Raw genomic sequence first — 23447 nt, 5'->3', positions numbered from 1 at the left:
TAATTATGCTGAGGACAGTAGTTATGGTGAGAGTACAGTGATGGACATGCTAAGAGACTCCAAATCTGGCTACAACATAACTTACTGCTGCCGTTACCATTACCGAAAAGGCAGAACTGCTTATCCAGAGTCGGGTCGCGGGGGTGCTGGAGCCTATCCCAGCATGCATTGGGCGAGAGTACCGGGTGGAAACGCACATGGGCACGGAACCCACACGGGCACGGAACATGCTACCCACTGCACCACCGTCCCGCCCCACCTCACACTTGTGATAGATTAATAAACTGTACATATTCTAACGAGATGTGTTTTGCGTAGTTTACGCCAGTAAAATGCCTGTTCATGCATTCTTGCTTTGTATGTAGTTCACAGAATATGTGTGGCTCTTAAGTACCATATTTTCAGAATATGTCCCCCCCTCCCCCCCACAAAAAAAAAACAAACAAACAAGTTGTTGTAGAACCCTACTCTGCAAACAGTACATGTTCATTGAAATGGGAGGGGACACAAAGAGAGTGGTTCTGGCGGAGACTATTTCAGATTTAGAAAGGTTTGGATTGATGACAGTGCGGCCTTAATGTATCTTGAGGGGAGATATATGGTGCAATAAAGGGAAGGAACCCAGAACGGAGCCTTGAGGAACTACATCAGATGCATCCTGGGAGAAATAGTGTCTTAAAGAAAGCTGATAAATGGAATCCTTGAGGTAGGAGAAAGGATATAATAGATTCCGAGATCATAAATATAAGACAGAGGGAATTGAGCGGTCACACAGTAGAAGACGCAACGGGGAGATTAAGGGAATTAAAGAGAAAAAAGAAAGGATGCAGGCAAGGAGAGGAAACGGAGTCGTTTTCTTGCGGGAGAGTGAACCGGCGGGGAGATTTACGGGGATGGTGTGTAGCACGCGCTCGTGGGGGGGGGGGGGGCGGGGTTGACGACTCATCGTTTCAAGGACTGCAAAGAAAAACAGCACCGAAGGGACTGAGGGTGCAGTGTGGTTTTAGAGGATTTACAGAGCAATGTTAGCTCTCTGAGAAGAGCTGCGCTGGACTGGGGATTTAAAGCTAACAGGATTCAACCTGGGGCACGGAAGGCCATACGAATCTGATGTGGCAGTTTATCGATTTTATACCACTAATATACAGAAAACAGAAGATATTCCAAGTGTTTTTTTTGCTGTTTTTCTACAATAAAACCTTGCACAGATACTGATGAGCTTGAATGAAAATATTTTTTAGCTCATATTTAACACAGAGACAATTTTTTCAGTTGTGGAGAGAATTCTTATTCATACTGCTTAATTTATCTTCCATATTGCTCTGCATATTTCTGCATCTTGACTGGCCATAATGTTTTGAAATTCCGGGTTTTTGTCCTGTAGAGCTGTATGTCTTACTGCTGGCTAAAAAAAAGGCCATTAATGAGCGTTACTGACACACTGTTGTGTACATTTTTACATAATGAAAAAAAACGCACTAGGTTAAGTACGTCGCTCAGGGGCACAGACGTAGTGCTCCACCTGGGATGGAAACCTGCAACCTCCTGGCCACGCCCCGCCCTCGCCCCCCGGGGAGCGTGCAGTTTGATCTGCTGCTAAGCGGCTCGTTTATGCACCCTGATGAAGCGGAGCCTTGGGCTGCCCTGCAGATGCAGATAAAAACCCGGTGAGATTTATCAGGGCGCCCCGATCCCCGTCTCCGCTTCACACCGCCGTTAATTCAGCGGCCAGGCTGGCGGAGAAACCCGCCGTAAAAAAGGCCAAGCGCCATCGCCTGCTCCTCGGCACACCCACAATGCATCGCACCCACAGCACAGCCACAACGCACCCACAGCGCACCCACAATGCACCGCACCCACAGCACAGCCACAGCACCCACAATGCACCGCACCCACAGCACAGCCACAGCACCCACAGCCACACGGCACACACAGCACACCCACAGCACACACACAACACACCCGCAACACACCCACAGCGCACCTGCAACACACCCACACACACACACAACACACCCACACACACACACAGCACACACACAGCACACCCACACAGCACACCCACAGCACACACACACAGCACACCCACAGCACACCCACACAGCACACACACACAGCACACCCACAGCACACCCACAACACACCCACAGCACACCCACAGCGCACACACACACAGCACACCCACAGCACACACACAGCACACACACACAGCACACACACATAGCACACCCACAGCACACCCACAACACACCCACAGCACACACACAGCACACATTATTTTTATTTCTTTTTCTCCACGCCATTTGCAGGCACATTTGTCAGTAGCCGACGGCGAGGCTAACAGTGACAGGAACGCGTCGCGTACGTTTGTGTCAGTTTGTGACTCCATTCTGGAAGCCGTCGTTTTAGGCACCCCCGACGACAGCACGTCCGCGCCCGGCGATGGAGATGTATCACCGGCAGGTAGCGAAAGAGGCCATTTTCCTTTTTATTTTATTTATAAGCCCTGGATGTGTGTAATTTTCCTCTGTCCGCACAGTGCCCCACACAACCTTCCATAAAACTTTATTGATCTTCGGGAACGAATGGCCCCTAGAAAAAGCTTAGATCATGCCACATAACTCACGCCCCGGTTACATCCCTGGCTCGGCCTGCAGACGTGTGAAATATGTGTTTATATATTGCATGATGGCGCTTGTTATTTGTGCTTATGACATTTTTGATTTTTGTTTACGAACCATCAGTCAGGAAGGCGCCGTTTCCCAGGTGTAGGGGCCGAAAATGAGCGAGTGAGTAATGTGTCATGTCGCTGTGTTTTCTGACGGGCAGGCGGCAGTCACTCCTGAAAAAAACAAAATGGCGGCCTGCTGCAGTTCTGTGTTCTTGCATCCTGCCGGTCATCCGCTTCGGTCAGGAGGTGTGTGAGCTGCAGAAGGGGCTAGACTGTCTCACCAGGGTGTTCACTGTCTCACCAGGGTGTTCACTGTCTCACCAGGGTGTGCACTGTCTCACCAGGGTGTGCACTGTCTCACCAGGGTGTTCACTGTCTCACCAGGGTGTTCACTGTCTCACCAGGGTGTGCACTGTCTCACCAGGGTGTTCACTGTCTCACCAGGGTGTGCACTGTCTCACCAGGGTCATGCACTGTTCAGGGTGTGAGCTGCAGAAGGGTGTAACTGTCTCACCAGGGTGTCACTGTCTCACCAGGGTGTTGCACTGTCTCACCAGAGTGTGAACTGTCTCACCAGGGTGTTCACTGTCTCACCAGGGTGTTCACTGTCTCACCAGGGTGTGCACTGTCTCACCAGGGTGTGCACTGTCTCACCAGGGTGTTCACTGTCTCACCAGGGTGTTCACTGTCTCACCAGGGTGTGCACTGTCTCACCAGGGTGTTCACTGTCTCACCAGGGTGTTCACTGTCTCCAGCTCTTTGAGCAGCACACTTGCCAAAGCTTTCTTGTTTGGCAAGAAAATGTAATCTTTTTTTTTTTTAATCCTAATGCTGGCATTTCCCTCTCTGATAAATGTAGGATACAATTTTTCTTGGCTGGATTGATTTAACTGCTGTTTTATTTCTTTCTTTATTTATTTAGCTTTTCATGAAGCTTTGATACCGGAGCTTTAGGGGAAATGGAGAATGCTCAGTGGGTCTGTGAGAGTCAGTCAGTCAGAAGGCAAAGGAAATGAGCTCCTTTCTGTCCAGCTCAGGCTAGCCTCAAAGGGACTCGGGGAGGGGGGTTCGGGGTGGTGGGGAGGGGAGGGGGGGGTAACACCAAATAAAACGCACACCGCAGACAATAACACACACACAGGTCAACAATAAAGGATCTGGGCTATAAGCCCCTGGAGTCTGAAGCGGAGAGAGAGAGAGAGAGAGAGAGTGTGTGTGTGTGTGTGTGTGTGTGTGAGGGTATCTGTGTGTGTGTGTGTGTGTGTGTGTGTGTTGTTGTGAGGGTATCTGTGTGTGTGTGTGTGTTGTTGTGAGGGTGTCTGTGTGTGTGTGTGAGGGTATCTGTGTGTGTGTGTGTGTGTCGTTGTGAGGGTATCTGTGTGTGTGTGTGTGTGTGTCGTTGTGAGGGTGTCTGTGTGTGTGTGTGTGTGTGTGTGTGAGGGTGTCTCTGTGTGTGTGTGTGTGTCGTTGTGAGGCTATCTGTGTGTGTGTGTGTGTGTGTGTGTGTGTGTGTGAGAGAGAGGTAGGTACCTGGTACCTGGGTATCATTGTGTGGGTCAGGGCTGTGTGATGCGAGCTGGCGATGAGGAGGCTGTCTCAGCTGGTGTGTAGGTGTCAGGCTCTCGTGGGCAACGTGGCTGTGTCTGCTCGTTGCTCCGACCCGTCGCTACTCTGTACCTGTCGTGGTTGCTTCCGCTTGCTGTCACGTCGCTCAACGCTGCTCTGCTCTCCCACGTTGCTCTGCTCATCAGTGTCACGTCTGCTCTGCTCCACATATGGCCCGGAGTCTGACTGTCATCCCGCTCGCTCCCACGTCTCCTGCTCATCAACGTGCGCTCATCACCACGTCTGCTCTGCTTACGCGCTCTCACCACGTCTGCTCTGCTCATCACCACGTCTGCTCTGCTCATCACCACGTCTGCTCTGCTCATCGCTACGTCTGCTCTGCTCATCACCACGTCTGCTCACCACGTCTGCTCTGCTCATCACCACGTCTGCTCTGCTCATCACCACGTCTGCTCTGCTCATCACCACGTCTGCTCTGCTCATCACCACGTCTGCTCACCACGTCTGCTCTGCTCATCACCACGTCTGCTGTGCTTGCTCATCACCACGTCTGCTCTGCTCATCTTCTGCTCACGTCTGCTTGCTCATCACACGTCTGCGTCTGCTCATCACCACGTCTGCTCTGCTCATCCTACGTCTGCTCTGCTCATCACCACGTCTGCTCTGCTCACACACGTCTGCTCTGCTCATCACCACGTCTGCTCCATGGCTCTGCTCATCACCACGTCTGCTCTGCTCATCACCACGTCTGCTGTGCTTATCACCACGTCTGCTCTGCTCATCGCTACGTCTGCTCACCACGTCTGCTCTGCTCATCACCATGTCTGCTCTGCTCATCGCTACGTCTGCTCTGCTCATCACCACGTCTGCTCACCACGTCTGCTCTGCTCATCACCACGTCTGCTCTGCCTCAATCCCACCATGTGCTTGCTCACCAGTCTGCTCTGCTCATCACCACGTCTGCTCAATGCTGCTCTGCTCATCACCACTCTGCTTGCTCATCGCTCACGTGCCTGCTCACCACGTCTGCTCTGCTCATCACCACGTCTGCTCTGCTCATCACCACGTCTGCTCACCATGTCTGCTCTGCTCATCACCACGTCTGCTCTGCTCATCACCACGTCTGCTCTGCTCATCACCACGTCTGCTCTGCTCATCACCACGTCTGCTCTGCTCATCACCACGTCTGCTCTGCTCATCACCACGTCTGCTCACCATGTCTGCTCTGCTCATCACCACGTCTGCTCTGCTCTGCTCATCACCACATCTGCTTTGCTCATCGTCACGTCTGCTCACCACGTCTGCTCTGCTCATCACCACGTCTGCTCTGCTCATCACCATGTCTGCTCTGTGTCACACGCACACGCCGTATTCCAGTCATATCACACTCCCCAGGTGACCTTTTTCACCGGCATGGTAATGCAGGGAGAACTGAGCGCTCTGCGGAAAAACACATCTGGCTACAAAATGGCTTCCAAATGACCAAAAATAAATCCCCAAAAAAGGAGGGAAAAAATGACAGGGTGAAATTGACTGGTTTCCTCTCCACACACACAGAGAAGGAAAGAAAGGCCGGGAGAAAGGCTGCGTCTGAGCGAACGAGGAGCCCGTTTTGGCCACAAAATGCGGGCCGGCCCGAAAGCCCTCCGGTGGCTGCGGTGCTTTTTATAACAGCAGGTAACAAACAGGCGCCGTGATTTCATTTCTTTAAACGGCTGGCCGCTGCCAGCCCGTGAGCAGGCCTCTCCACCTCCACATTCTTCTCCTGCCACCTACTCCTGGCACCTGCAGATATTTTCGGTGTTGTTATTTTATTTTTTTTTAAAGCATTTTTTCCTCATATTGTGTTCTCTTTGGAGAATATCAGCAGTGGAAAGCTAGCTGTCCTCTGTGGCTCAGAGGCAGAAGGTTTTGGCACAGCGAGGTAGCAAACATCCGTGAGTAAACTGTGCCAGGCGTCCTCTCTGAGAGTTATTATGAAGACTGATACTCACTGTGAGGACTCACTGTAAGAGCAGCCAGCACTCTGCTGTTTGCTCAAATGTGTGTCTGTCTGTGTGTGTGTGTGTGCGTGTGTGCACGTGTGTGTGTGTGTGAGCGCTTGTGTGTGAGTGTGTGTGCATGTGTGTGCGTGTGAGCGCTTGTGTGTGTGTGTGTGTGTGTGTGTGTGCATGTCTGTGTGCATGTCTGTGTGTGTGTGTGTATTATGGCTGGCAGGATAAAATGTAAACTCACTGGGTTATATCTGTTCAGAAGCAGGTGGACCATCTGCAGCATGCTTAAGATTTTTATTTATTGAATGTATTATTATTATTATTATTATTATTACAGCAACAGCATTATTGCATTATTACACAGTTGGTTTTAACAGTAGTCTCGTCTCTGGGTTCAGCTGTGTAGGTCTCAAGGCTGAGTGTCTGCAGTGCAGTGTAACAGGCGACTCACACACCTGGCAGCTGAGCAGCCTTGCCTTGGATGGAAAGTTTTATTAAACATACTTCAAAATGCTGACCATCCAACATGCTGTAAGGTTGGATTAATTATTAAGGTTTATGCTGGCCTTGTAGTTTTCAACTATGATATTTCTAGAAATAACTTCATTGTAGAAATGAGGATCTGTTGAGGATTTTGCAAACTTTGAGGATTACCTGCAGGTAATTTTGCAACTAGTTGAACAAGGATTAAAGAACATCTGTGCTTACACATGGATGTGCTTGTGTACACACACACACACACACACACACACACACACTATCACAACACGACATATACAGCAATCAGACCATGCACACAACAACCTCATATACAACCCCCACACTCCATGCAACACACCACACTCATATACACAACATCATCACACACACATGCACACACACATGTCACACACACCACCATGACACACACACTCTATATAGCAACACACATCTATACACCAATCTATACACACACACACACACACACACACACACGCAGTGCAGGAGAGCTTGAGAAGGCACACCGTGGTGAAAGATTACTTTGCAGTTCTTCACTAATTTCAGCTGCGCGGCTCCAGCGTGTTCAGCAGTTATTTGCCGTATTATTCACACATCCACGTGGGTTTAATTGCATTCTGTTATTAAACCGAGGCAAAGTTTTCAACTGGAAATAGCCTTGAAATAGCCGCAGTGAGTGGAGAAACTGGTACTTCAAACGACTATGAAGTTTATAAATATGCGTGCATCACATGCGAAACGGTATCCCCAAAAGTCTTCATTCTTTTAAATTTATTTACTTCTAATGGCCTTTTGGCATTGGGGACTTCACAGACACTTGGGGGGGGGGGAAGCGACACCTTTGATTGTGTTTTTTTTTTTTCTGTGCGCATGTACTAAGCTAAATTTTGAGTTTGAAGGTTAATTACAAGTCAGCTCTTGTCATTAATATTTATGTGTTTTTATAATAAGAAGTGCTGACATTGTTTGTAGTTCTGAAGGGCAGTGTGGATTTTATTAGAGTGTGTATTTGTCTGTGTCCATGTTTGTGTAATATCTTTTCTAATTATTTGGAATATCTTTTTTGCCCCCTCTAACCACTCTGAGAAGCTTCAGTTCTCAGTGAAACAGAACAAATAGAAGTGCGGATCTAAATGTGCATCTGCTGAAAAGTTTGAACTGTGAGGGATGTCAACACACCCAGGCTTGAAATGAGTCACAGTGAATTCAGTCCATTGTAAACGTCCCCTGATCGCTGAATATTGTGCTGTGTGCTCCATGGTTCACTCAGACTCGACTCGTCAGACTGGCTCTCTGGCTTCTCTGTAGTCAGGCCCGATTGGGGGCAGGTTTTACGCGACCCGAGGATGATTGTAAAGGAAGACCAGTTTTGAGTGGCAAGTGCCACCACCCCCGCTGTAGTGTTGTGTTCGTTTATTTTCTAATGTTGTGCACAGAGAGAAAGAGAGATTGGAAATAATTTGCGATGCTGTGATTCATGAAGTCATTACTCAGTAGAAGAAAGCTCTACGGTTGCTTGATGGACAACCTAAACCTGTTCTGATAGCGTAACTTTACATGCGCTCTTTCTCTCTCTCTCTCTCTCTTTCTCTCTGTGAAGTTCATTGGCTGTAAGTTGAGACGCCTCTGAAGGCAGCATCCCCAGCCTCAGTTAGGCTAACCGTGCGCTGGAGCCGCCAGGCTAACCGTGCGCTGGACCCGTCAGGCTAACCGTGCGCTGGAGCCGTCAGGCTAACCGTGCGCTGGACCCGTCAGGCTAACCGTGCGCTGGAGCCGTCAGGCTAACCGTGCGCTGGACCCGTCAGGCTAACCGTGCGCTGGAGCCGTCAGGCTAACCGTGCGCTGGAGCCGTCAGGCTAACCGTGCGCTGGACCCGTCAGGCTAACCGTGCGCTGGAGCAGTCAGGCTAACCGTGCGCTGGAGCCGCCAGGCTAACCGTGCGCTGGAGCAGTCACGCTAACCGTGCGCTCGAGCCGTCAGGCTAACCGTGCGCTCGAGCCGTCAGGCTAACCTTGTCCCACAGCGGACTGAACAAAAAGATGAATAAATAAATAACGATTAGCTCTCCAAATCCTTGCCGGACTAGCCAGGTGTTTTGGTGGATTATTCTCACGGACTGTTTACTTATCCACCCAGCAAACATAAATGTTGTGTGTTGTGTGTCTTCTGCAGATATATCATCTTTATGGGAGGAGGACAGCGACCGGACCGACCCTGAGCAGGGGACAAGCTGGTGTGTGAAAATACCTATGTGAGTAATTCTTCAGTGTGTGTGTTTGTGTGTGTGTGTGCGTGTATTTGTGTGTGCGTGTGTGTGATTGTGTGTGTGTGTGCGTAACTGTGTGTAACAGTTAATGCTTACAGTGGTCTGGATATTTAACGTGTTTTCGCTGCTCTGGGGTCTGTGGTGTCAGTAATAACACAGTTGCTTCCATCGCCTGAAACGCCCCTCTGACTGCGTTCTCATTTCCCTCAGACACACTGGGGTGCTCTTCTGAATGAGAAAAGGGTTATTGGCCCCCACTGTTAAATTCTGCGAGGGAAATTCATATTTAGAACACACCGCCAGCTTCGACACTCACTAATAAGGTGCTTGATGGCTTCATTGCTCTCAGAACTGCAAACTGATTAAAATGGTCTGATTCTGTTCAGACGGGCTGAAATCAAAGGAACCAGGTTGATATTCCTTCATCGTGTGGTGTGATTCTGTGGAGTCTTGCAGACGTGATTCTTCAGGTTAACACGTGTACTTCAGCTACTCTGTGTCTGTTGTAGAGTCCTCATCTCCATTCCTGGTTAAATATTTATTTTACTTGTGTTTGATGATGCAAACTTTATGAGTCTGCCCTTGTTATGTATCGTTTTCCCCCCCCAGGAGCTGTGCATTGAATATGTACTCATCTTCGTTTCACGCGTGCTTTGGGGAAGGTAAACGAAGGCTCTTGATGAAGCAGGAAGGGCAGGGTTAGGGTTAGGGTTAGGGGTAGGGGCAGGCAGGTGCTCGGCTGAACGAATGCGTTTCCGACGGGCGGAACGATGGCGAATTTCCGCGGGGACGTTGCCCGAGAGAGCGGAGCTCGCGTGCGCCGAAAAGAGGCCGCCCTCATCCATCAGCACGAGCGCGATCGACGTCGCCATGGCGATAAAAAAAGGTCTGAGCGTTTGCCTGTCTGATGTCCTCCCTTGGGCTGTGAGCGTGAGGCGCTGTCGCCGTTACGCGCAAACGAAAACGTTAGCGTTCGCGGGCACAGCAGACGATGGTGGAGTCAGCGCGGGCTAGCGTTCGCGGGCACAGCAGCGAGGAGTCAGCGGGCTAGCGCCGGGCCAGCGTGGTGAGTCAGCGCGCTGGCCACGGGCACAGCAGACGATGGTGGAGTCAGCGCGGGCTAGCGTTCGCGGGCACAGCAGACGATGGTGGAGTCAGTGTGGGCTAGCGTCGCGGGCACAGGCGATGTGAGTCCACGGGCTAGCGTTCGCGGGCACAGCAGACGATGGTGGAGTCAGCGCGGGCTAGCGCTCGTGGGCACAGCAGACGATGGTGGAGTCAGCGCGGGCTAGCGCTCGCGGGCACAGCAGACGATGGTGGAGTCAGCGCGGGCTAGCGTTCGCGGGCACAGCAGACGATGGTGGAGTCAGCGCGGGCTAGCGCTCGCGGGCACAGCAGGCGTGGTGAGTCAGCGGCTAGCGGGCACAGCAGCGATGGTGGAGTCAGCGCGGGCTAGCGCTCGCGGGCACAGCAGACGATGGTGGAGTCAGCGCGGGCCCCAGGATTGGAGAGGCGAGAGGGCGTTTGTAAATTATGCTTTCAGAACTCGAGCAGGAGATGTATTTTTATAGCACTTTTCTTAACGGTTATTACCACAGTAACTCTAGCTTGATTTTTTAAAAGATAACTCCAGTTCACTGACTGCCCTAACGAAAATGCACTGCAATTTAATGAAACAAAATGCATTATGTTGATCAGAGTAAGATGTTGCGAAACATATAGACAAATTGCGACTGTGAGTTATTGAAGTTATTTTTTTTTAATTCCGTGGAGCGTATTTGACCTTATATTTTCCATATGAAGTATTCACTTTGTTGAATATGTAATCCATAGTCCATATATACTGTGTGCAATGTGTATGATATATTGCAGTGTAGTGTGTTTCAGTGAGCCGCACTTCCTGCTGCTTTCTTGGCTGGAGTCACCTGGGCTGCTCCCAGACTCCCCAAACAAACGCTCGTCACCTGCATATGCCCGCGGTCTTTCTGCGCCCGCTAATTAACGGGGCTCCGGTAACAAGGACCTGTCTCCCTCAGATTAATGGCCATTTATTTTACCTGTGTTTAATCAGGTTAGTCACGGTGAGATTAAGAATCGCTTCTCCGGGAGAGAGAGGGGGGGGGGGGGGAAGGAGGGCAGCAGTACATATATCTTCAGACCCAACAATAAAGCTCACTCCGGAACGACAGTCAAGCTTAATGTGCTGCACAACAAAAGTGCAGGGGGGGGGAACGGAACAATCAAATCACAGATTAAAACTGTGCCAGTTATCAATAGACTGTGATTCCATGGACTTTACAATGGCTCTAAATTCACTGAGATTAATCAGGTGCTGAAGCCTTTGCAGGCTCTTCCAGACAGAGGAGTGCAGAAAGCAGAGAGGTTCTCTTTCTCCAGCCCGGTGCCAGCTTCAGGAACTGGCATCCGCACACCAGCACACTGTCCTGAGGCCGTCACCCATTACTGCCACACAAAGAGAGACAAACAGCAGGGGCGTTCACCGAGAATGGCCTTATAAATAACAATACGCCGCAGACTAATAAGAGAGGCCTCTACAGTTTGTTTTTAATGAGCCGCAAAGCTCCTTGATAGCTCTCGAGTCGTACGTAAGGGGACGCTGAGCTGGTGCATTTATCTAAAGCAGATCACCCTAATCAAGGACAGGTAAACATGTAGCTTCAACCGGTCACCACTAACATTGAGAGAAAAAAACAAGACTTATTCCTAACAAAAAACTTTAGCTTCAACTTCATCCAGCAGATTTGTGTATATGAGGCTTAAACGAGAGGTAGTCATCGATCAGAACTGTAAATAAGTAGCGATGGCATCAGTTTGTTTACCTCGTTATCAGTGTCATTACCGGCTCTTAACGGATGATCTTATCCAGAGCGAATTACACAACATTCTACATAGCATTTATTTTGCATCCATTTATACATATATACTTAAGAAATGTAGGTTAGGTACCTTGTTCAAAGTTACAGTGGCAATGTTGAACCCTGGTTACAAGACCAGCCGCTTACCCATTATGCTCCACTGCTGTTTACATTACATTAAATTACATTACAGGCATTTAGCAGACGCTCTTATCCAGAGCGACGTACAACAAGTGCATCAGTTCAAGGTGCAGAGGTGCAGAAAAACACACTAGAGTGAAGTAAACCTTGTATAGTGCAGTAACAATACTGTGATACTTCCTCTAGTTTGAAAAGGCCATAAGTCTTTTTTGTTTTTTTTTTGCCTTCAGGATAGGCTTGAGTTGAGGAAGCAGAGCCTGTACTCTCTGAACAGCGTTTCGCAGAGACTCAAAAAGCCTTATTGAGGGCAGTCGTACAGCAGTGAAGGAGTGCATTAAGCCGTCTGGAGGCTTGACCCTAACGAGCACACCCTTCTCCCCGGAGAACGCAGTTCCTGTGGAAGTGGCTCTTCACATTTCCTGTCGTCTGGAGAAATGTTTCTCTCTGTTAGTTTAGCGGGGGGGTGCCGCGCAGGGGGGGTGCCGCGCAGTCTCTTGTAACCGCGGAAGGGATCTGTCTGCTCGTGCTCTCTGCGTTTCTGTCCTCGCAGTGACAGGTGTCGGGCCGGGAGTGTTGTTTATGGAGACGCCCGGCGCCCTCGGGCAGCGCGAGCGCCGCTTGATTTCAGGATGGCATGCGTTTACGGCGAGGTGCACAAATTGGCGTGTTTTTGTCTGCGCCGCGAGCTGTGAGCTGTGAGCTGCGAGCTGATAGGTGCAGTAGAGTGGGCGAGCTCGGCGGGCTGGTATCAGGGGCATTGCCGTAAGAGGGGCGGGGTTGGGGGGTTGGGGGTGGGGGTTGGGGGAGATAATGATTCCAAGGGTCCTGACTGACAGGGACCCTCAGCAAATACTAACTTCCTACACAATATAGAAATAATAAACTAATAAGATGCAGTTATTCTAGTGACACTCTTAATATCAGTCTCAGAGGACTACAACACAGCAACGTGACAAGTGAATTTTTTAATAGAGGTCAAGACTGGGTCATTTAGTGTTGTCCCTGGCTGAGTGTAATATGGCTGTGGGCTTATCTGAAACACTGGATATGTATCTCTGTATCATCATTTCTGCATTTTGATTGAATCCCAGGGTCAATCTTTTAATACAGGCCTGGGTGATCCAGTGGAGGCTGAGTCTTTTTATTTTGGGTCTAGCCTGTACTTGGTACTCCAGTTTCCTCTGTTATCTGGACTGTCCCATCGAAGAGTTGAGAGTCTAGGGTTCTCTGTCAGAATGAATTATTGCCACTGTTCACTGTTTCTCTTCAGCACATAAAAACTTGGTCAACCGAACGCGGGATGTAATTCAGAACTGTGCCTGGCTCTTACCTGCTGAAGGTTATTCGAGTTCAAAGGGGGAAAAAAATAAATAATAAAAGGAATCCTAACAAAAAGAATAGGGTTCTAGCACCTGCAGTCCCTGGACCTCTAAATAGAAAGAAAGTTCAGCGGTTTGTTTCGTAGTAATTTGATGTGTCCTGACTGACCGTCCTCTCGCGGTAAGCCGAACCTTGTGCGCGGTGTCGTAGGTGCGTGCCACTGACTGTCTCACCATCACTCAGGCGTATCGATAGACAGACTCAAACCCGCTGGACGACACAGAAAGTGGCCAGGCCGTGTTTCCGTGGCGATGGCGGTGTCTTCGTGCCGCGTGGGCGGCGGGGTTTGGCGCTACGCTTGCCGTTGTGTGGAGTAAGTCATGGCAGACCCGGGAGAGGGGTCTCTCTCTCTCTTTGCCGAATTTGACAGTGACGGTCACTTTCTTTTCTTCCTTCTTGTTTGACGGTGGAAGATGAACTCTCTCTGTGAGTGTGCTCCAGTTCCAGGGCCTCCCGTTTGGGTCTGTGAGGACGCTTTGCTCATTCGGTCTGTTTGTTTCTCTCGTATCGGGGCTGCTCTTCTGTGTGCCGAGCAGCAGAGACTGCAGGCCGGCGGCTCTCTGAGTCTGGAGCTTCTCATTGCTTTGGGTCGCTTCAGACCCGACACAATTTACAAACAAACATCATTTCACACACTAATGTAAGGGCGCACACACTCACACACACACACACACACACACACACACACGCACACACTCACACACACGCACACACACACACGCACGCACGCACGCACGCACGCACACACACACACACACACTCACACTCACAGCTGTTTGAATACACTGGGGGCCCAGAGACCAGCAGGTGGACGAACAGTTTGATTAGCAGGGTTTGATTAGCAGGGTTTGATTAGCAGGGTTTGATTAGCAGGGTTTGATTAGCAGTGTTTGATTAGCAGGGTTTGATTAGCAGGGTTTGATGAACAGGGATTGATGAACAGGGCTGTGTAAAATTGGACAGTCAGAGCGCTTCCTCCAGCCATTGAGCAAATGGCCAACTTTCCTCTTGCCTTGAAGGCGAGCTTGGCCCAGACCACGTGGCCCCCAGCCAGCGAAGTTTGGGGGGTTGGGATGGTTTGGGGGGGGTTTGGGGGGGGGGGGGGCTGGGGCTCTGGGGCTCTGTGCTCTAAACGCACGCTCACCCTGAAAACGGCCTGGCTGCTAAGGTTGCCTGCAGTCTGCTGGACACAGATGACATCTGTGAAAAATGCCCTTTTTCTGCACCAATCTGTAGAGGGAAGGATGTGATGTTCTGAATCCTGAAATGGTGATCTTGTTCATTGATCTCTCTATCTCCTTTGAGGGAAGGGATGGTGTGTGTGTGTGTGCGCGTGTGTGTGTGTGCCTGTGTGTGTGTGTGTGTGTGTATGTGTGAGTGTGTACGTGTGTGTGTGTGTGTGTGTGTGTGTGCATGCATGCGTATGTGTGTGTAGAAACAGAGGGAGACACAATGAAATAAACACATGTTGACAAATGATTTGCTTTAAAACCTAGGACACAAAGTATTGTGATGCAATAAAGTATATCTGAGCTATGAGAGGCCCCTTGAGAATGAGAGGCAGAGAGAGAGAGAGAGAGAGAGTGTGTGTGAGGGAGACAGACAGAGAGAGAGAGCAAGAGAGACAGACAGAGAGAGTGTGTGTGTGAGAGAGACAGAGTGAGAGAGAGAGAGAGTGAGGCAGAGGCACAGTGCAGCCTTTAGGTTTATAGCTGCTTGCACTGAGCTTTGGCCTTCGCCCAACACGGCATCCAGGAGCCATTTTAAGATGCTGCAGTGCTGTGACATCACGGCTGCTGGGAGTCAGTGTGAACACAGACCTACCCACAATGCAATGCTAAGAGCTCCACCGAAATGAGCCTAGCCCGCCAATTTTGTTCTCTCTCATCTTTTTTTTTCAATTTAATTTGCTTTTTATTGACATGAAATACAAATGTAATTATTTCCAAAGTACATGTATAAATAATATGTAGAACAATAGTAATATTAAAATAGTAATAATGATAATGTAATAGCATGTAACAATAACAGCATTAACAGAAACAACAGCAACAGAAGTAAATCCATAAATATGTGTATGCTTATATGGGGTGGGTGGTTGCTCACTGACCCTCAGGTTATGACAGGCTGAAATGAACTGTGCCGCAATTGGGACTGCTGGTACTTTTCCCAATAGAATGGCACATTTTTCTTATTTTGATAGGGACATAATTATTTATAATTAGGGATCATTTGTGGAAATATATTTTTCTGATTTGTAAATGTTTTGTGGAAGTAAGGAGGAAGCGCATCTCTGTTTCCACCTCTCCTGTCCTACAGTGAGCACATATTCGCGCTTCTTTTGGCAGACATGAGTTCTTGTATCTGCTTATTTCAGTTGCAAGCGTGTGATCACTCTCTCCTGATTGGCTGGGGATGTTGGGTAAAATACGTTCCTGAATGTCTGAGGGAGGCGTAATTTTCTCAGGACATCAAAAGAAATGGAGCCGAAAAAGATGGAGGGAAAAAAGGAGGGAAATGACCGTGTGTTACCTGCTGAGTCACTCGCGCACTCATCACAACAACGAGAGATAAAACACACAAACACACACACACACACACACACAAACATACACACACACACAAACACACACAAACATACACACACACACACACACACACACACACACACACACACACACGCACACACACACACACACACGCACACACACACTCATACACACACGCACACACACTCGCGCACTCCATCACAAACAAAGAAAAAAGCACAAGAACACATACAAAAGACACCACACTGACGCACGCACACACACACACACACACACGCATTACACACACCACACACACACACACCACACACACACACACAACACACACAACATACACACACGCACACCACACACGCACAACCATCACCACACCACCACACAGCACACACTCACACACACTCAACACACACACCCCACACACACACACACACCATACACCACACACTCCACACCACACACACCAACACACACCACACACACACACGACACACACACACACACACACACACACACGCACGCACACACACACACACAAACACACACTCATACACACACGCACACACACACACGCATATACTCATACACACACACTCACACATGCACACACACACACTCATACACGCACTCACTCACACACTCATACACTCACACACACACAATCTCACACACACATATACAAACACAATTCCACAGATACATTTATTTATTTATTTCATGCCTTTGTTGTAAGTACATTTTTCTAATAATATTCAGTTTTTCACCTTTTCTCTGTGCAGCTGTTAATTCATATGCAGGGTGGCTCAATAAACACATTAAGTCCATTTGAGATAATGTGCCAACACACTTGTGAATTCTGAAGCCTTGTTTTATATGTCATTATCTCGATAAATAAAACATATAAATCATTTGCTGTAGCATAAATACATTTTCCATTTTTTTATTGTTTTTTTTCAACTTGTTTAGTACTTTTTCATTTTGTATTCTATTTTTTATTCTGTATTAAAAAGAGGCCATATTCCTATTTTATTTTACATTCATTTTCAGTTTATACCTGCAGAGATCATCTTTATTGCCTTCCGGAGGTATAAGATTAGAGGAACGGGAACCGACACAATTGAAAATACAAATACACTACAAACAAATACAATAACGCTTCTGCAGTACTAATGCGAAACAGTCACTACGGTGAATACGCTCGGCTTCATAACCACACTTCAGCTTTGAGTCCCGGGGGCAGGAAGGCTCTTTAACTTTCAGTTGCCGGGCTTCCAATGCCAAGGTTGCGAGTTTGATTCCCGGATGGGGCATAGCCATTCTAAGCCTTGCCTCGAGCACCCTGACTGGCCTCAGTAAAATGAGAAGTGCATTTGGAATATAGGGTGTGTAAGTTGCTCTGCTAAATTCCTAAATGTAATGTGAATCTATAATATGTAATTTGACCCATTGAATTTACCCTGCATAAGAGCATCAGCAAAGCAAATTAATAACATTGATTAAAAGTTCTGAAATGGAGATACCACACACACAAACACACACTCACACATGCACACACTCTTGTGTATGTATAGTTCATACTCATATAGAAGACGTATAGCATTGCAGATGCACACACACCCACTGTTTCCAATTCAACATTTCAGATATTCTCACGTCGTCTTTCATATTGAGTGTGCATTCATGGGGAGTTGGAAACTGTGGGAGCTGATTGTCTGAAGTTGTGTGTCCTGTTTTTACCTTTTCTATTTATTTGGCGGAAGTCAATTCTCAAAATGAAGGAGAGGCGATTCTAGGCACAGCCTGAGGGCCAGACTTTGTGCATCTGAAACACAGACTGCAGAAAAATTATGGACCAGGTCACTGTGACATCACCTACTGACCATCCATGGGCTTGGTGAACACTCACACTGGCACAGAGAAGGAACCTCTCACACTGGCACAGAGACAGAACCTCTCACACTGGCACAGAGAAGGAACCTCTCACACTGGTACAGAGACAGAACCTCTCACACTGGCACAGAGACAGAACCTCTCACACTGGCACAGAGACAGAACCTCTCACACTGGCACAGAGACAGAACCTCTCACACTCGCACAGAGACAGAACCTCTCACACTGGCACAGAGACAGAACCTCTCACACTGGCACAGAGAAGGAACCTCTCACACTGGCACAGAGACAGAACCTCTCACACTGGCACAGAGACAGAACCTCTCACACTGGCACAGAGACAGAACCTCTCACACTGGCACAGAGAAGGAACCTCTCACACTGGCACAGAGAAGGAACCTCTCACACTGGCACAGAGAAGGAACCTCTCACACTGGCACAGAGACAGAACCTCTCAGAAACAGAACTTCTCACACTGGCACAGAGACAGAAAGGCTGCTGCCATCTGTACAGATGTGTGCTTCTCCCTCTCCTCCCCTCTAAATCACTGTTATTCCCAGAGAACGGCCTTGGAGTGCACTACGGACAGACGGAAGGTGTTTCCGTGTTGACATTTCGTACGCGTTGTGTTCAGTGATTGGATTTTGGCCCTTCTGAGGTTCGTGTGATAAGCGGGGTCTGCAGGAGGGGCTGTGCGTCGCGCTTTCGAGGGCCTGGCCCGGCCGAGTCTCTCCGTGTGCGTGCACAAAACACGCTGAGCCCGCTGCCCATGGGCTTCCTCACGCCACCTGCGTGTACGTCTCCTCTCCTCCTCTCCTCCTCTCCTCCTCTCCTCCTCCCCTCCTCCCCTCCTCTCCTCCTCTCCTCCTCTCCGCTGCTCTCTGTAATTAAATGGTAAGCTGCTGCTCTGGGCTTTCATTAAATCAACATCCACAGCGGGAGCGGCGCTGGACAATGCGCACGGTGGCACGATTCATCTTTAATTTAAAACGCAGCATTGTCAAATTAAACGGTAATTGTTAGATTCCCTTTGAACTTCCCATTGAACTTCTTTGAAACCTTTGTAAGGTCCTGCGGTCGCTTGATTATTTCTTTCTTTATTTATTTTTTAAAAACCTTTGCCCATCTGTTTGCCCTGCACAACATTAGCGAACAGTGTTTTCCAATTAAGCGCAGTAATCACAAAGAGACTTTGAAACCAGGACAAAAAAAAGAAACAAAAAATCAGGCCCGCAAGTTTCTGTCTTAATTACGCTGAAAGGCAGGACAAAATACAGCAAACAATTAACCGACACTTTTTTGGTGTCTTATTTTTTGAATGCTCTGAGGAGCTCATTATTCAGCTTTGGCCTTGTCCGCTGCTTTAACGTGGGGGGGGGGGGGGGGACGGGGGGAGCGGGGCTGCAGGGCTGCCCCTGGTCCCAGAGAATCGCAGGGTCTGCTGCTTTCTCTTGCTACTCAGCACTTGTTGGGTCAATTAAAGCAGAGGTTTCTTCATTAACCTCTTTCAGCCGTGTCCCCGGGTCTTCACTGGCTGCTGATTTTAACATAAAAGCAGAAACCCGCCGACCCCCCGGCTCTCCCCGCGGGACCCGGGCTGACCTGCCGCAGGGGCCTCCTGTGCCGTTTCTCCAGCTGTGCCGACAGAAAGACAATAGAGATTATTATTATGTGTTTATCTTTGTAGTTTAGCAGCGTTCAACCTTTTCTGATCTGGGGACCCCCACCCAGGCTCAAAGGCATCCAGGGGACCCCCACCCAGGCTCAAAGGCATCCAGGGGACCCCCATCATAAGTTAGAACATATAATTCCCGAATGTATGTGCAGTCATTGCATACCAAGCCTTGCCAGGGACCCCATACAATACCTCCAATGACCCCCCAGGGGTCCACAGACCCCCTCTTAACTTATACATCAAATAGAATTGTCCATCTTTGAATTTGTTAATTAAAATTAACTCCGTTTAGTTTCCCAGACTCAGTTCCAGACAGTCAGTCATCACTCTTGGGTTGGTTGGCCAACAGACTCACTTTGCTTCATGAGGGGTTTACACCTGGTTTTCAAAAAATGTTCCTTTTCATTTCCTCTGTGGAGCATCTTTGTGCCCGTGTCTCTTTAAAAAAAAAAAAGCAGTATACAAATAAAATTGAATTGAATATAGAATCTCGATCCCTTAACTAGCAGGCACCATCGGCACTCAACTTAAAGAGGAAGTGAACACAGGGCAGAAAATTGCTGTTGCAGCGCCCCCTATAGGTTACAGTTTCCAACCTGAATACTCTGCTGGCCATGCCCAATCAGTGATGTCATTACAGGTATTTAGCCTCGCTGTCAATGGGAAAAATACCTGCTGTGACATCACTGATATAGTTAAAAATTTGAACCCATAGGGGGCGCTGCAATGGCAGTTTTCTGCCCTGTGTTCTCTCACTCGTTAAGGCCGTGGCTGAGGGGCTGTCCCATGGAGAAGGAAAAGGATTCTGGGACACGACCTGTTGCCTCATTGAGGCTGAGAATTTAATCAGCAATTAACATTCGCTTATAATTAAACACACGCGCCAGGCCGCCCTGTCACAAACAGCATCACTCATTCCTGCAGCTGCACGACTCCGTAAACTGTGTGTGTGTGCGATGGAAGAATAAAATCAGTTTGCTGGTATTTCAAAGTCAAAGTTAAGGACACGTATTGACTGTAAATGGACCTGGGTAATGAGAGGGGCTCTGTTGTTTTATCCGTATGAAAGGTGCGGTGCGTTATCCTGCACCGCTTGGCTAAGTATCCGCAATATAAACGGAGGAGCCGCCACACACAGGCAGCAGCAGGGCTTATTCCTAATACAGCAGGATGTTTACTAATGCACTGCAGGTTAAGTGCCCACACACACACACACACACACACACACACACTCACACACACACACACACACACACACACACTCTCACAAATACACACACACATCACAACAAACAACACACACACACACCACACACCACACAAACACAATAACACACACCACACACACACACACACACAACACCCACATAAACACAACCACACACACACACCACACACACACACACACTACACACACACACACACACCACACTCATCACACACAACACACACACATACACAAACACACACCACAAACAACACCACACACACACACACCAGCACATAACACACAACACATTCACACCACACACACCACAACATTCAAGCACGTTACACTACATGCTAGAACACTCACACATACACCTCACCTATAGCGACATCAATAACATGAACATTAACACACAAGGACAACGACAAAACATTCTCCACACATAATATGATGTGAAGGTAGGTTAACCTGAATGTAGAGACCATCCCTCCCTTGTGCGACATGAATAAATGGATAAACACGGAGTAAATATGTGTGTGTGTGTGTGTGTGTGTGTGTGCGTGTGTGTATGTGTGTGTCTGTATAAATGTGAGAGAGGGTAAATATGATCTGGGATTGTTGCTGATGACAGATTCAGGTGTCGCCCACATTCCAGGGCCAAAGCCAATCAGGTGTGCTGGGGTGGCGATGGAGAAGCCCCTCAGCTGGGTAAAGCCCCAATAAGTCAATATCAGACTGCTTTATGAGACTCTGCACCAGCGCGTGCAGGGGAATGAGGACTAATGCCCTTTTTTCCCTTGTTTCTTTTTATTGTTATTATTTTAAATTCCACAAGGCCACAGTGACAGAACAAACCCTGATATGTGGGGGATTAGCTCTAGTTCATTTAAGCCGATCCTCCCCACAGGTCACAGCAATGTTAGCACGTGGCCTTCTTCTGTGAGTGCAGCCTCAGTGGACCTGCTGGGCTCGTGTGCAGCGGACCGGAACTAAAGGTCCAATGAAGCTCACCTGCGTCCTAACCAACAATATTTGGTTCCAAAAAAAAAACATTCTTTTGAAGGTTATGGTTCCCAATGCATGAATTTGTTTCAGTTTCTTGGAACTTCTTTGAACATTAACTTCACAGGAACCGTCTTAGACCTGGAGCTCCTTTCACAATACTGTTTTATATTTTCATTGCTGTTTAAAAAAACGTATTTCTCTGGTGGATGGTCATTAATGTTCAGTACTTACATTCTGAACGTTCAGACACAGGACTGAGACGTTTTGTCAGAAATGTATGGCACATTGCAATTGCAAATCGGGTGCAGAGCATGATCGAGACTGTGGGGGGGGGGGGGGCGGGGGGGGCTTGGGTAGGGGTGGGAGTTGGGGGTAGGAATAACTTGGCTACCAGCTGAGGTTTGGCAAGAGCGTTAGGGATAGGGTTAGGAAGGAGGATGGCTGGGTCAAAAACACTGGACATCTGGCCACCTTTTATCAGCCTGTCTCTCACCGAAGGTATAATTCAATACGGCGTATCGTCATTTTTAATCCCTGACTCTCAGGTGCCGCGTATTCACAAAATAACACACTCTGGTGAATTGTCGGTTTGGCAGACCCAGTTCAGTTTTGTTTGGAGGAGGTGTCCACGCAGGACAGCGCTATGTTAGCGTGCGAGCGTCTGCTCTTTCAGCACAGCTCCTGTCCCAGTGAGCTGCGCTGAGTGCTACGAGTGCTGCCTTAGCCATCCGCCCTGTTAGCTTCTGTCAGTTTGATACTTATTGCCATTCACACACGCTGGATATCGAGCCTCTTACCCATTCAGCAATGCTAAACATTTTACTGTGGGAAAACCGAGCGACGGCGGGCCAAAGCCGAACGCGTCTGAGTGTTTTTCTGCACTCTCGGGGTGCTTGCTGTATAATTGACCTTGCTCATGTGCAGAGTTCTACTGCCTTTCTGATGTGTAGTAGGCCTACGTTAGCGCGGGTGTACATATATGTGTGTGCGCATTTGTGCACATCTGCATCTGTGTGTGTGTGTGCACATCTGTATCCGTGTGTATGTCTGTGAGTGTGTGTGTATCTGTGGGTGTGTGCACATGCATGTGTATGTGTGCGTGTGTGCGCACAAGCATCTGTATCTGTGTGTGTGTGTGCGTGTGTGTGTGCACATCTGTATCTGTGTGTATGTGTGCACATGCGTGTGTGTGTGTGCACATCTGTATCTGTGTGTATCAGTGTGTGTGTGTATGTGTGTGCACATCTGTATCTGTGTGTGTGTGTATGTGTGCACACCTGTATCTGTGTGTATCAGTGTGTGTGTGGGTGTGTGTGCACGCGCACACTTGTGAGTTAGGTAACAGTTATCTGCTGTCAGCCTCCATTAATTCAAAATCCCATTAAATCAAAATAAATGTGCATATCCAACAGACACAATCACTACTGACAGAATCTGTCTGATTCTCATTCGCTATCAGCTCTAACTTTATCAGCCGCTGTGGCGACAGTGGAATGGTGGATGAGTGTGTGTGTGTGTGTGTGTGTGTGTGTGTGGGCGTGTGTGTGTGTACTGTATGAGTCAATGTGGCCATAAATCATACTTCCTCTCACACACACCATCATACTCTTGCACACACACACACACCATTATACTCTCACACACCATTATACTCACACACACCATTATACTCTCTTACTCTCACAATCATACTCTCTCACAGACACAATCATACTCTCTCACACTTGCT

At 48.5% G+C, this 23447-nt stretch overlaps 1 protein-coding gene across 1 annotated transcript in view; it reads left to right on the top strand.

Moving 5' to 3' along the window:
- Window positions 1-8898: 8898 nt before the first annotated feature.
- lrrc4ca (leucine rich repeat containing 4C, genome duplicate a) overlaps window positions 8899-23447 on the top strand; it is a 102008-nt gene continuing 87459 nt past the window's right edge. Inside the window, exon 1 of the mRNA XM_064313023.1 lies at window positions 8899-8980. The gene's annotated coding sequence lies outside the window, so the exon portion shown is untranslated. The remainder of the gene's footprint in view (window positions 8981-23447) is intronic.

This window comes from Anguilla rostrata, chromosome 16 (assembly GCF_018555375.3).
Source record: "Anguilla rostrata isolate EN2019 chromosome 16, ASM1855537v3, whole genome shotgun sequence".
NCBI classification, from domain to species: domain Eukaryota; kingdom Metazoa; phylum Chordata; class Actinopteri; order Anguilliformes; family Anguillidae; genus Anguilla; species Anguilla rostrata.
The sequence above is the reverse complement of the archived record's forward strand: the minus strand, read 5'-3'. Positions and strand labels throughout refer to the sequence as shown.